The sequence below is a fragment of the Sciurus carolinensis genome, chromosome 2, assembly GCF_902686445.1.
Source record: "Sciurus carolinensis chromosome 2, mSciCar1.2, whole genome shotgun sequence".
In the NCBI taxonomy this organism is placed as follows: Eukaryota; Metazoa; Chordata; class Mammalia; order Rodentia; family Sciuridae; genus Sciurus; species Sciurus carolinensis.
In genome coordinates this window covers 18867121-18879156 of record NC_062214.1, presented here as the reverse complement: position 1 = coordinate 18879156, position 12036 = coordinate 18867121, and positions in this window count along the sequence as shown.

The following is a 12036-nucleotide window of genomic DNA, read 5'->3' as shown; positions in this document are numbered from 1 at the left end:
AGGTGTGACAACAGAAGAAATCAGTCACAGGGCTCTTTCCATTGGATAACTGTCCCATTACAAAGAAAACAAACAAAAATTATGACCTGGGTCCTGTTGTAATCTCCATTTCAGGTGCCAGGAAACTGAGTTGAGAGAAGGTAGGCAGCTACCCAAGTTCAGATAGGAAGTAGGTGGCAGATCCAGAACTCTGCCTGAGGCCAGAGCCCATACCAAGACCCCCCAGGTGAGAAGACAATGATGAAGCCCAGGGGACACCTGAAGAAGGGAGAGGACCATGAAGAAAAGGAGATCAAAGGAGAGGACAACTGAGGATGAAGTTCCCAAAGGAAGGAACAGGTGATAAAATCAAAGAGGGACCTTTCCTCTTTGGGATGGGGTGGAGGAAGGGTAAAGTTTGGGGACGAATTTTAATGCAGGGATCCACCCGTGCAATAGAGGGAAGACATGATGGAGGAAGTTTGGAAATTGAAATTTTGAGTAACTTTCCCACTGGGAAAGTTATCACATCTATCTAATCTGCTGCATAAACTGCAACTCCATAACAGTTGTTCACAGCAACAATTTATTATTTCTTCTCCTGCAGTTGCAGCCAGCTGCAGGGATGGCCAGGGCAGCTACAAAGGTTGGGTCTCTGTGTTGTCTTTCATTGGTTTCTTCAGGACACAGTGATAGGAGGGTGGAAGTGACGAGATCTTTGGAGGCCTGAACCCTGGAATAGTCACAGTCACCTCCACCCCATCTTATGGGTTAAATCAAATTACCAGATCAGTCCAGCTCTACCTCCCAGGGGGAGGAACTACAAAGACTCTCTTTTTGCATGGGGCTCAGGTATTGGGAAACATGATCCTTTGGGGGCACGATTAGAGCCATCTACCATAAGAAGGAGGCCAAGAAGGAGCATTGTGGCTGAGGTACGAGGTGAGAGGAGGTGAATTGGAAGAGATCAGAAGCGGAGTCCAGGAGGGCCTGGAGTGTGAGGAGATCAAGGAAGGACATGTCTGTTTCATCAAGGAAGCTGCCTTCATTTTTAGTGACGTCCTGCTCTCAAGGCCTCCAGTCCGGAGTCTGGAATGAGACCGTGGGCCGCAGGAGGACATGAAGCGTGACCTAGGGCTGACTGCGCCTGCCACGCGCCATAGGTGCTCAGGGACCGCTGACGACAGGACCCCACTCTCCAGTCCTGCCTTTGTCTTTTAACTCTGAGGTGCTAGCTAGGAAGTGACACTTTCAGAATCCTCTGGGAAAGGCAGGGACAGGAGTCCCTCTCTCTCTCTCCTGAGGGCCTCTGTCCACCCGAATGCTCTCAGAGGCAGCCTGTCCCACACTGGGCATGCCTGTCCTGGATACCAGGGTTGTCTGGGCTTGTGGCTGAACGTGTGACCTTGGCAATGAAATTGAATTTGTTTTTCAGGAGGACACACTCACCTGGGCTCTGAGTGCCAGGAAGATGTCCTTAGCTCTGGGATATTAGCTCTTAATTAACATTCAAGCTAATAAACATGGAGAAAGAAACACAGGGTGTCTCAAAAGAGGGAGAAATGGAGGCAGAGTGAAATTCAGAGGCTCTGGATTTAACCGAGGGACGCTTAAGCCCGGATCCCAGCAAATCGGCAGCCCCTGAGGGGGTGACCTTCCAAAAGCAGGGGCTTCCTGTCTGCTATTGGCAGGTTTCAGGTGCTAAGGAGCCTGAAAGGTGCTTCCCTTATGGGTCATGCGTAGTCTGACCTTCTATTAATCTATATCATTGCATGTTAACAATACAAATGATATTAACATTATCAATATATATTAGCAGACTAGGTTATATGGGTTAACATTATATATTAACATTTCTGATACATCATGGTTGTGTGTGTGTGTGTGTGTGTGTGTGTGTGTGTATCTACACTACCACTCAACTTAAGAACTAATTCTTGACACATTTGTTTTGTTACAAGTCAGTTCCTGGCTTGAGCACTTGACCCAGTCTTATAAGAACCCTGGAGACCGTGTGCCTAGATCCTTCCATTTCCTCAGCTCCTGCTGACCCGCCTCCCTCTTATTTCCAGCCTTGCCCTCTGTAACAGAGGCTGTCAGGGGCCACCCATTCGCCCTTGGACTTACCTGCTTGGTGCCTTAGGCCCAAGACTTCCATATGCCAGCACCTGCATGTCGGTGCCCGAGAGCTGCTCTGGTGGCCTTGCTCTCCTGGCACATGTCCCATGCAGGCTGGAAAAGTGGAATTAACATCATTCCCACCCCACGCAGCTCCCTCGCCCTGGGTGGGTGGAGTCGAGGCTGGCAGCACAGTTCCGTTTGAGTTTCCCCACAGCGGGGAGCACTCACGGTTAGCACCCTCAATTGACTGCTTTCCTCCCTCTGACTCACTGCTTCACTCCTATCCAGGTATTCCCTGGGGTCTCCTCCCACATAAACGACCTCAGCTCAAGGCCTGCTTCTGAGGGACCTTTCAGTAGGACATCTTCCAAACTAGACAACACTGATTCTGAACCCTGGCTTCCCTCCTTGATCACAATGGATACTCACTGCTCCATCCCCACGATTCAAGTGAAGACCTGGTCTGGTCCAGGCTGGCCCCTGGGGCTCTGCTTAGAACTGCCCCACACGGGCAGTGTCCCTCTGGTTCTGGCTCATCCTGTGAACGTGCACTGGATAGTTCTGGGGGAGGTTCAGTTGAGGACGGCAGAGCACCAAGGGGAGGAAAGCAGAGAGGGGAGAGGATGGACACCCAGTCCTGAATGGGCACAGCGGGCCTGAGCAGCTGTCATGCTGAAGCCAGACTCACATCACAGAGGGTGGGTCCCCCTTGGGCCAGATGCCCAGAGCTCTGGACTGGCACCTGGTGCTGCTGTTCATTCCTCTGTCCCCACTTGCCACCTGTTGCCCCCCATCATTTCTCTCTACTTTCTTAAGAAAGCTAGAAACTAGCATCCCCCGCTTCTGGGAAAATCCTTTCATTATCTGTGCTGCAGTGCTCTGAATTGCATTCTTGGCACCCTGTGCCTGTTCCTCCCAGGTACTTCTGGCAAACGCATTTTCTTAAACGGGTTTTCTTTTCAGTCACTCCCTTGCAAAAGCTCCTGCGACTCCTTAGTGCTTAAAGGGCGGGGGTTGAACTCTCTTGCCTGGTGTGTAAGGATCTCCACCATCCGCCACTCTCTGGACATCCTCATCAAATCCAGACAAGGCTGCAGTCCTTGTTGCTGCTAGATGCTTTGTATTTATTCCCTCTTCTTGACTTTTGCTTAATGTTGCTTCATTATTTTGAATTCCTCTTTGTTCTTCCTAACCCATATCCCACACATGTGTCAAATTCCAGGACCAATCGTGCCTTTCCCACAATAGCTAAGAGTAGAAGAAAGGAGTATTCAAAAATTTTCTCAGGGCAAATTTTAAATTAATTTAATACAGTTTATTAAAAAAAATCAAATAATGCATTATTAAAATTCAATTGTTTCCTCCCATAATACAATTATATAATTTCTAAGTGTATTAAAATACTATGTTATACTAAATGAAAACACAAAAAAGTACCAAATAAAATATAGGTAAATATTTTTTGAGGGAAGGTACGAGGGATTGAACTCAGAGGCACTCGACCAATGAGCCACATCCCCAGCCCTATTTTGTATTTTATTTAGGGACAGTGTCTCACTGAGTTGCTTAGCACCTCACTTTTGCTAAGACTGGTTTTGAACTCATGATCTTCCTGCCTCAGCTAACTGAGCCGCTGGGTTTATAGGCATGTGCCATGGTGCCCAGTTTTAATATTTTTGAAGTCTCTAAAAGAAAATGGAATTTCTAAAACAAAGAAAGACAGGTGTAAGGAGTGAAATTGATAGTGATTATGGATAAGCAAAGTCAGATGAAAAACTACAAATTAGGAAAATATTTACACTAAATATGATAAATGTGTTTTTTTATTACATACCTATATATTTCTTCACAGGACGATATTAAAGTATAATTAAAAGTTAAACAGAGCATTAAAAAATACTTTACTGTGAAGGAAATATAATCAGACAATAGAAAATAAAAATCTTTTGAAATAAAGCAAATAGAAGAAGTTAGGTCCTTTTTATACCTATCAAATTGACAAATTAAGATAGTAATAGTAATAATAAAAATAAGTTGAGGCAAAAGCACATTGACATGAATATATCACATTTCATCAATGAGCAGAACATCTTAGAAATCAGCTCAGAATCATTTGTCAAGAACCTTAAAAATCATTATATGATTTAAACTAATAAGCTCATCTTTGCAAAGGTATCCTAAACTGTGTGTGTACCAGAGAACATCTGAAAACATTAAATCTTTCACAAAGGGAGAATGATTAAATAAATATGTCTAAGGTGTAGAATTTGATTGAATTATTAAAATAATAGTCTCAAAGAATTTTCGATATCAGGGAAATAAGTCTATATTTAAAAAAAGGTTAAGTGGACTATAGAAATGTCACATAGCTCATTATGTCAAATATTTGAAAAAAGACACAAGCACTGAAAACATAAATTGGAGGGAAATCCACAAAAATTAGCAAGAATTTTCTGTGTTTTGAAATTTGAACTACTTTCATTTTATTCTTTGCAATTTTCTATGATTTTCCATCAGAAACCAATGTTACTTTAGAAGTACCTGTGTATTGAAACCTCACAAGACACTTCACAAATATGTAAAATTGCTATGAGTCAATTAAAAACAAAATAAAACTTTAAAAAGTAAATGTAAGAAAGAATTAAAAATTCCTGATTAATTTCATTCACTGTGACATAGCATTCCTGAAGTCCCTGTATGCCATCCTCTCTAAACTAAACATGGGACACCTACTGTCTAAGCAAGTGATACTCTGTCATGTTTTCAACATCCGTTAGTCTTGCCTCTCCAAATCAGACAGTAGTTTATTGGAAGGAAGAGCCCATGTCACGGGGCCAGACCACTAATCTTCCCAAGGCTCAGTCACTTCCAGGGACTAGTCATATAGAACTGATAGTGCTGCTTCAAAGTTAAGTGACCCAGTTAATATACAGTCCTGCTCACTGCACGTGGCACTCGGTTAAGGACAAAGACGTTAGGGTCAGGCTGACTTGGGTTCAAGTCCTGACTCAGAGATTTATTATTGAAGTCCTTTGACCTTGCTGAGCTTTACTTTTACCTCTTGCTAACTGAGAATCATAATGGTTGTTGTTAGCAAGCTGACGTGATGTGATATGTCAAGGGCGCTTAGGTTAGCCACTGGACACTGGAGGCGTTTAATAAATGTTGGCATGATGATCCTCCTGCATAACAGTCCTGGTAACAGCAGTGGTAATGGTAGTAGTAACAGTAGTAGTAGTGCTTTTCTTCTCCAGTTCTCTGTCCTAGTGGTCAACTTTTACAGTACTGAGATTCTTTATTAGATCCCAGGTTCTGTCTCTTTCTTAGGCTGCCACTCATATTGGGTGCTCAGCCTGAAAGCTTTCATTTAGAAGGTGGAACATGACAAATTATTTCTAAATAACAATGTCAAATCTGGTGTTTGTGGATCATTGAGGGGCTTCTTAGACCAGAGCGAGTGGGGCTATGGCTTCCATCAATCCTCTGACTTTGATGCGAATGGCCATTGTGTGGCAGTGATGAGCCAAGACACCTGTGTCCATAATAAAAACAACAGGCATTTTATTGGAAAAACCCCAAGGCTGGAATATTCTTCCTATATTTATATATTCTCTTCAATTATCATGAAAGATAAGGTTCCATAGACAGGTCTGCCCCCACAACAGACTGTACTCTCCAGGAAGAAAGGAATAGTGCTTCCGTTTTATTTTATTTTACTTATTTATTTTTAATTGACATTAACTGTGTATATTTATAGGGTACAACGTGATGTTTTGATCTCTGGGAACATTAGAGAGAGATTCAATCAAATGAGCATATTCATCAACTCACCAATTCATCTTTTTTTTTTTCCAATGACAAATGTTAAAAATCTATTATAGCAATTTTTTTTTGAAATATACAATACATCAAAATTAACTGGGGTCATTCAGTGTACAGCCTTCATCTGCCCTGAAAATCCTTCTCAGGAGGTGGATCCAATCAGAATGATTTAGGGGGTCCCTGTGTTGTCTCCCCTTTTTTAAAAATTTCAGTCTGACTTGCCTCAAGTCTCTCCACCTCCTCCCCCTGCCAGGATTTCTCCTTCTACCCACATCCTCAGGCCCATGTTCTGATCTGCCCTTTTTCACCCCGACCTAGCTGGCATCTCTGCACTTCTCTCTCTGTGTTCTGCTTCTACCCATTCATCAGCACAACCATCGAAAGCCAGATCTGGTGGTTGCCTGTGACACAAAGGACATTTTTCTTTAGCAACCAAGAGTGAGTAGTGGCTCAGGACAACTCATTTAATTTCCCTTATCCATTTCTTCTCGCTTTGCCATCCGGTCTTCCTCTTAGTCATACCTGGTAGTGGTTGGTGTCTTAGACACAAAGGTGCTGTCACCACCATCTGGTCACAGAAGCACCTTCAATGCCCCCTGGAGCTGCACATTTCCCACCAAACAGCCTGCCATTTTTGGTTTGTGTCAGGGAGGCATTTCCCAGGGATGAGCACTGCCCTCCGTTTTGCCCAAAATAAAAGCGGTAAGTTGTTTCCCATACTTGGGACCAATTCCTTTGTGATCCACAGTGGTGGTGGTGGCGGTGGCAGCAGCAGCCGTAGCAGCAGCAGCAGCAGCTTAATTATTCTCCCCCTACAAGTCAGGGCTGCAGCTGGTTCAAGCACTCTACCAATGGCAAGCAGAAGAAAAAAAATATTAGAAAATCAATTCTTACTTAATTGAAGATTCTTCCTCCGAACGGAAACAAAGCGGGATTTATCACTTCACTTGCCTCACGACCCCGGTAATGATTGCAACTCTTGCCTGTCTGTGTTTCCGATGGTAGAGAAGATGTCCCCAGCACCCAGGCTAGTAGCCTGGGTGACACCTGAGGGTCAGAGAGAAACAGGAAAGCAATGACCTGGGTGATAAGTCCACCTGGGATGTAGGCAGAAGTTGTCCCATCAGTGGGTGATGAGAAATAACACTCAGATGAAGGACACTTTTCCCGGTCAGTTTTTTCTTCCTGCAGGCAATTTAAAGTAACCTTCCTTGGGCTGCTTTTTTATCTTAAGCATCTGCTGTTGCTTATGGCACTGAGACTCCTTGTGCTGAGCCAAGGTCCTCAGCACCTGCTGGGAGAAATCTGGGGTTTTATCCAGGTATGGGCACCACACTGGAGACAGGACGACCCAGGAGTGGTGAATGGAACAATGATCTCCTAAAGAAACCACAGCATGGAAGGGTATTTGGAAGAGCTGAGAGTATTGTGTTTTGAGAAAGGGAGGTTCAGAGAGAGAATTGTCTTGAAACCTCGGAAGGGCTTAGCTTTGTCTTGAGTTGCTGAAATGGGCAGAAATAGGGCAATCTTCATGGGGAGGCAGATAATGGTGCAATTAATAAAGGAGCTGATTAGAAAAGGTGAGGACTGCATTTAGGGAGGCTGAGTTAGAGGAAAATGACATTTTAAGATGCCAAGTACCCTAATAGCCCCTAAACAGATTCCTGTCCATCCATCCATCCATCCACTCATCCATCCATCCATCCACTCATCCATTCATCCATCCATCCATCCATCCACTCATCCATTCATCCATCCATCCATCCATCCACTCATCCATCCATTCATCCATTCATCCATCCATCCATCCATCCACTCATCCATCCATCCATCCATTCATCCATCTATCCATCCATTCACTCATCCATCCATCCATCCATCCATCCATCCATCCATCCATCCATGTGTCCATCATCTATCTAGTTCTGTCAACTGAAAAGCAAACCCCAACTAAAAAGAATTCTAACAAGATGCTTCTTGGGAACTTGGCAGTGTAGTATTTGGAGAAATCAGGTCATGTTGGCACCTATTAAAAATTAAGTTTCTCCTGTTTTTTGTGAGTTGAAGCTGGGATCTCCTGTGAGGCAAGGCAGTGTCCTGCACAGTTGGTCCCCAGTACCTCATGGCTTACCTCCCTCCCTGCTTCCTCCTCACCATCTCTCCAGGTTGCACACATGCAGGTATTAGAGTCTTTCCCTGTGCCCTTACCCCTGCTGTACTGTGCCATTATCTTTCCTCTGCCCACTTTTTCCTTCTGCCTGAAAACTCTCTCATTTTGGGGGGAAATACCTATTCATCCTTCAAGATCCCAAGTCTGTAGGTCTTGCCTCTGTGTACCATGGACACCTACTATTCCTATTTTGTATTAGGCTGCAAACTTTTCTAAGTCTGTCTATCCCAATAGAATAGTATCTTACTCAAGAATAATGGCAGTGTCTTATTTGTTGGGAAATATTACTTTGAAAGACCTGTTTAAAGGGAGAGGCGTTGCATACAGAATGTTCATGCCAAGAAATTCGTAGACATGAGTTTGTGCCCTGAGTTACATGTCGGGGAACAAGACTGGAGAGGGTTAAATATCAAGTAGAAGAATGAATGGGACTTTAGATTTGTCCAAGGGGTATGAAATACACACAGTTGCCATGGCAGATCAAGAGCAACGAAAGAGCATTGGATGTTTTGGGAAGACAGGGAGGAGAGGATTACAAATAACAAATAATAGCTACCACTTAATTAAGGAAAACAAAGTTAACAGCTACCCAATTAAGTGCTCCTGCAGATATTGCCTTGTTTAATACTCAGAAAAATGCAATGAGTGGAGAACTATTATCTCTGTTTTATGAAGTAGACCCACAGAATCTACTGGTAAGGTTACACAGACATTGAGGTGTTGGGACTTAGACATGAAATGCTATATTCTTCAGCACTGGGTAATTATGTCTCCCTAGACCTGTATAGTTATTTGTTCCTGTATATGAAATCACACTATAATATGGTGCCATAAGAAAAGGAATAGCTGTGTGGCACAGCTTAGCCGATGGTCTCTGCCTCCTGAGGCTGTGATCATGGTGGAGCTGTGTACCGCCCCAGGTCTGCACTGAGGAGCTCTTGCCATGGCTCTTGGTTCCTCACTGGTTGTTGGCCACAGGCATCAGTTCTTTGTTGCATGAACCTCTCCCTAGGGTAGCACACAGTATGGCAGGTGCTGACTTCCTTTAGAGTGATCACAGGGAAAGCGAGAGGGCATAGAGAAGGGTACGAGGGAGATCACAACCTTTATGTAGTCTGATCTCAGAAGCAATGTCCCATCAATTCTAGTTGTTGGAAGTGGGTTTTGAGGTTCACTCACATTCACAGGGGAGGACCGTACAGCATGGACACATGGGGGGGGGAGAGGATCCTGTGAGCCATCTTAGAAGCTGCCTTCTGCTCGCTGCACCCAATTGCTGTGCTCTAGAATAGACAGTAGGTTACTTAGGGGTTGCAGTGAGTTTATCAGCCATCAAGGACCTAGAAGAACGGGCTGCCCAGAGTCTGAGAAAGATTTTCCTCATTTAGCAGCCACATTTGTAAAGGCCTCTACATCACAAGAACTCTTAGAGGCAGATAAGGTGGGGATGCTCAAGCCACTGCCCAGTGTGCAAACTGAGTTTCAAAAAAGTTAAGGAACAGGATTCTGCTATCAAGAAGCAAAGGGACTCTTAGATGAAATGCTACTGGAAACTCGATGGCCATCGAAGGTAGAGAATGTAGTACTGACATCATCACAAATACATATGGGTCCCTTCCCATGGTTCCTGAGACAGAGCTCCTAAAACCCATGCAGATGGGGGCACTAGAACTTTTGTACTAAGATATGGTCTTTGACCTCAGTTCCTGACCCAGTGCTCCTAAGACCTGTGCCATTTCCTGAGTGACAAGATGGTCTGACACAGAGCTCCTAAATCTGGTGGAATTTCCTGGGGTGGTAGGAGCATCTTTTGTTTTAATGAGAGCACTTTTGGTGGGATCCTGGCTAACCTCAGGGAGGAAGCTGGTTGCCAAGAGGAACCAACCATGTGATTGAAGGGTGGGGATCTTTGGCTTCACCCCCAACGTCTGGTTGTGGACAGTTGAGTTGCTCACTCGTGACCAGTGATGTAATTAACCATGCCTACATAATGACCCTGTCATTAAAGCCCAAAAGGTCAGGGCTTGGAGACCTGAATTGCTGGGAGAGGGGTTGGCTCAGGAAGGTCAAGAAAGGTCACGGGTGCACCACCCCCTCCCCACATGTCTCACCTTGCGCATCTTCTCCGTATGATGGCTATGTCTTTGTATAAACTCTTACAATAAATGGGTAAACATGGAACAAAAAAGTGTTTCCCTGAGTTCTGTGAGCTGCTGTAGGAAATTAATCAAATCTGAGGAGGGGGTCATGGGAACCTTGGTTTATAGCTGACTGGTCAGAAGTACAGGTCACAACTCAGGACTTGTGACTGGCATCTGAAGTGAGGGCAGTCCTGTGAGAACGGGACCTTAATTTTGGGGGAATCTCACACTGTGTCACACTGTGTCTCGCATAGTGTCAAATTGAATTCAATTGTAGGAGCTTCATTTTGTGTCTGCAGAACTGCTGGTGTAGTGTGAAGTACTTACACACACTTTAGTGACCAAAGGCATTGTGTTCTGTGTTGCGTTATGTGTGTGAGGGGAGAAAAATTGTTTTTTTCCCCATCTTTTACACAGTTTCCTCCCCCATCTCAAACAAGGAAGAAGGACAGAAATTTCCTGTTGTGGTGCAGGAGGGCAAGGTGGTCTATGACCAGTTGTGATGTCATTCAGCTTGCTCTCTTGCTGTGCTGGGTTCTTCACTTAGCATTTATGGGCAGGGTGTTTGGAACCACCTTTCTCAAGGTTTGTGTGAATGAGGATTAGAGTCATTGCTTGATAGCGTTTCAACATTGGGGTTTGCTCTATTATAGACGCAAGAGGTAATGCCCCAATTATTGCCCTGGGTTGGCCCAGCTCAGCTTGATAACCAATCATCCATACATGTCTCTGATGAGAAGTATGGTTAAAGAACATGTGCAGCCACCATCTGGAAATGACACACAACTGCCTTTGTGGCCACCTGGAATGTCCTTGCACCAACTCCACTGTCCTCTGTCTTGGGCTCCCCTAAAAATGGTCATTTTGGATGCCCCCCTACTTCAACCATCAGCCTCGGTTCCAGGTCTACAGTATTCTAAAGTCTGTTTATTTTCTAACCAATTGGTCCAAAAGACTCAATCTGAAATAAAAAAAAAAAAAAGGAAAATGGATCATTGGGATAAATCAGATATGGGTGAACTTATCAAAGTTCAATAAACATAAAAGTGATGAATTTTGAAGTCACATAATTAACTCAGGATTACATGAGCAATAACTGAGTAATTACACCTTTAATAATGCATTGAACTTGTCAGGAATACTTACTCATTCTGCTCAAATTTTTTAACAAGATAGCCTATAGCAAGTGACTGTAATTAGATATTGCCTCTGAAAACATCGACAGCTCCTAATTGATACCTTTTATTATAAAGCTAGATGCCAAACATTGCTGTTGAGTGGATTAAGGAATAATATTAGATGTGTTGGGATCATAATACCTACTTGCAGCAATTTCATGCACTAGGGGGGGAAATCTAGTCCTACCCATCAATCACCTGCCTAAAGTTGGTTCAAGTTAGCTCAATTTTGCTTTAAATCACAACTTGACAGCAATTGCTATTGCAGGACTGTCAGGAAAAGAAACGGGGGGCAGAGGGGTTGGGGATAGAGATGGGGTCCTATCCCGCCTCTTTCTTTTGTGTGGGGGGTCAGAAGAGATGGGTCTGGGGCATGCAGATGGCAATGCCCGCCTTCCCAAGGGAAAGAAGAGACTATATTTGTTTTCACCTTTTGATGAGAGATTTTTTCCCCCCACTTCAAGGTTGACCTTCAGGGTCTTTTTTTTTGTTGTTTTATATTTCTTCTACAGCAATTCGAGATAGGCCCCTAACCTTTAGAAAGATAAAAGAGGGGCTATAGTTAGGGGGTATCAGGGAGGGTCCCCACTCTCTACCCCAGCCCCAGGGAACCTTCTCTGAAGTT